Source organism: Sinocyclocheilus rhinocerous, unplaced genomic scaffold, assembly GCF_001515625.1.
Source record: "Sinocyclocheilus rhinocerous isolate Xijiao unplaced genomic scaffold, SAMN03320098_v1.1 scaffold1151, whole genome shotgun sequence".
NCBI classification, from domain to species: domain Eukaryota; kingdom Metazoa; phylum Chordata; class Actinopteri; order Cypriniformes; family Cyprinidae; genus Sinocyclocheilus; species Sinocyclocheilus rhinocerous.
The window spans coordinates 179,177-182,945 of NW_015666572.1; positions in this window are offsets into that span (position 1 = coordinate 179,177).

Sequence of the window (3,769 nt, forward strand, 5' to 3'; positions counted from 1 at the left end):
GGTGCTAAAGAAACATGCCTTTTTATTATTTTAATATCGGTTTTTGATATCTGTGAATAGAGAGTTCAAAAGAACAGCATTTTTAAAAATTATATATATTTGCAACAATATAAGACTTTACTGTTTTATATTGCACTTTTGATATTTTTAAAGCATCCTTGCTGAATAAAAATAATACTTTCTTTTAAAAATATATTGCTGATCCCAAACTTTTGGGGGTCAGTGGTATAGTATTGTAAAATACAAAAAAATAAATAAAATAAAACAATTACATGTTAAACCAGCTTAAACTGCTGATCTCTTTTCTGGTTTAGAGGATTCAAGCTGTGAGACCAGTTGGCCACCCAGCTAAACACCAGGTTGGCTGGACTGGGAGACTATCAAAAACAATTTAAGACCAGCAAAGCAGTTTTTCCAGTAGAAGTTTTTCCGTAAGGGATGAAAATATTTGTCATTGTCATAGTAAAATCATAAAAACATAGAAGAATGCTTCAAGCTTACTCTGATTTCATCTAACATCACGCTTGTTTTAGTCTGGCGTGGAGAAAGACATAGTTCCTGCACTGGACAGCTGCAAAGCCCCATTTGAAAAGCAGAAAGAGAAAAACACACCCTCCCTGACACATTATCCTCTGACCGCGTTTTCAAGCGGTTTTGAGTTGGCACCAAGTACATATTTCTTAGAACCTCTGTTCCATACTAGGCAGAGTCCCAAGATGCTGAACTCTAACAAGAAGAAACCAAAGGTTTCTGGAATCAGCTACGAGACAGACCTGATTAAAATGAGGACAAAGACAATGTGAAATGTTATACTCCACTACAGCAGCCAAAATCAACTGTACATTCTGGTAGCCGAGCTGAGAGAGAGTTCTGAGACACAGCAGCTCTGTGGATCAAGAGTAACGTCCTACAGCACGTTCAGTCAATATCTCCGCTAATTGGGAAGCTTTATCTCTGCAAACACACATTAGCTCTCTGTCTTTATTACTCAGCATCAGAGTCATTATTGTCTCTCCTCATTGGCTGTTCGGTAAAATATAACTATGGCTATTTCAATCCTCTAACTCTCTTTAGTTAATTTTAAGTCAAAGTGAAACTCGCAAACCATTTAACTTCAGTAACGTGACCGTTTAAAAGTTGGGGGTCAGTAAGATTTTGAAAGAAGTTTCTTATGCTCAACAATGCTGCATTTGACAGTAAAAATGGAATATATTATTACAACTGTTTTCTATTTTAACATCTTTTAAAATGTAATGTATCCCTGTGATGGCAAAGCTGAATTTTCAGGTTCACATAATCCTTCAGAAATTTTTTGAATATGCGGATTTGGTGCTCAAGAAACATTTCTTCTTACTATTATCATCAATGTTGTTAACTGTTGTGCTGCTTAGTATTTTTGTGGAAACCATGATACATTTTTTTTCAGGATCTTTGATGTATAGAAAGTCTTAAAGAACAGCATTTATTTAAAATAGATTTTGTCTTGTAACTATGTTGCAGAATAAAAAGATAAATTTCCTTCAAAAAAATAAAATAAATAAAAAGTAAAAATAAATAAATAACCATACCGATTGACCCTAAATGTTTAGTAATAAAAATAGTAATAGCAGTAGTAGTAATAATAATAATAATAATAGGGTGAGACTTGATTTTATTTGTCTGGAGCTAATTTGATTATGAAAGGTGTTTCATATCAGATTTGGGACCCAAATGCAAGTTCACAGTCAACTCATCCAAATAGCTATAAACATAATTCTTTTAGAAAATGGAATGTGTTTTATAAACATAGCCTACTGTATATTCTCTGCAGACCCCCTGGTTAAAAACCTATGGGCCTAAAATTGTCTAAATAGATTTTTCTCCTCTCTCTTCAACATTATTTTCCAACTTTCCTAGCAGAAAAGCAAAGTAATTTCAGCACTGTTCATGCAGTTTTGTCTTCGCGAATAATAAATCATACAAAATAAGACTAGGAACATCTCCTCTCTTTTATGTTCAAAGTTGTAAGAACGGTTGATGCAAGAAAATCTTACAGACCATTAGTTAATGTACTAAACCCTGGGTTAAGAGCAAGGCCAATCCTAGAAATTGCATTAAATATCAACTGGTAACTTTCATAAATGTTGCATAGTATGCCATTCAATATTTAAACTTCAATGCTCTCATAAAACCACATGAAATACCCCATAGCCTGCCTACAGAGGGTAAATAAAGCACAGCTGAGCTCTTGATGTCATCTCATGGGTCTGTAACACACCCACCTGGTTCTAAAGGAAAATCACAAGAATCATGGAACCCTGACCTACAGACGGTGTTGGGGAGTAACTAGTTACATGTAACGGCGTTACGTAATTTAATTACAAAATAAATGTAACTGTAATCAGTTACAGTTACTAAGAAAAAATGTGTAATTAAATTACAGTTACTTAACGATTACAAAGGGGATTACATTTGAATATTTACACACATCCACATACAGATTTAATTGATTTATTTCCCAAATTGCACTGACTACTCTGACATATGGCCCTATAATTTCCGCGATGCGGAAAACACAAGACTGGTTTGTAGAATCCAGTCATAAAAACGGAATTCCTATAGCCGGCCATCGGGAGAACCGGAACAATTCCCGGTGGCCTGGCATCCGATTTGGCCCGCTATTTGAATATTACTATTGTATAATTGCCTGCCGAATGTACTAAAGCGATTATTTCCGAATTCGCCATTCGATAATTAAATCTCTAATAAATCATGAATCGCTTAGTCGTGGCAATGCTTTTGCTCGCGCGCTCTCCGCGCCTCCACCAAACAGTTTGGATCAGAGTAATCAATGCGAGAGAGAGAATGGAGTGGACTGTGGAAGCGCACAGATGGAGCAGAGAAGCTAAACTGATACAGACCTCAGCCGTCCTTCAGCTGCGCTAGCGTTACACAAGTGTGCAGAAACATCTACACTATTAGCAAAACACTCTTGTATAAGCAAGCATTATCTATGGTTAGTCAAGCTGCCAACTGATAAACCACACATTTGAGAAGAGGGGCCTGATTTGCAGGACCCAAAAGCACTTAACGTTCAATACCTTCCTTATCCGCAAGCCACCCAAAACATCTCCAGCACTGAGGAATTCACAAAATATGCTCCCTTTTGGAATTGCTACTGTCTAGGCCTGCTTTTCTTAGTTTTCTCTGGCTATAGTAAAGTAACCTTTTTGCTGCAAATGCTGCCAAAGGCTACACAATTGTGAGCGTGATAATTGCTTGTAACTGGAAGAGGGTTTTATGGTCAGTGAGGCCAGTTTAGGGCACTGAGACTAAAATGGGTAAACAAAAAAAGCATAAACATAGATGGAGAAAGAGGAACAACAGTGCTTAAATGACACATTGGTGGAGGTAAAAACAATATCACTGATGTGATTTTTTTTTATCTATGAAAAAGTGCTGATATGAAATTGCATAACTGGAGTAGTATCAAGTAATTAAAGGCTACATTGTTTGGCCAGTGATGACCATCAGTATTGAGAAATGAATATCATCCATGACACGGAAGATAAAATCAACAGAACATCAGTTCCACCTAGTGGGCAGACAGCAAATAAAAATACAACCTTCTCATTGTGTTGTAGCAGCTCAACATTATTTAAAATGAAAGAAAAATGAAGTAACAAAAATATTCAAATATAAATGTCTTAAAAAAAAAATATATATATATATATATATATATGATATTTATATTTTTTACATTTATACATATATGTTATTTATACATTAT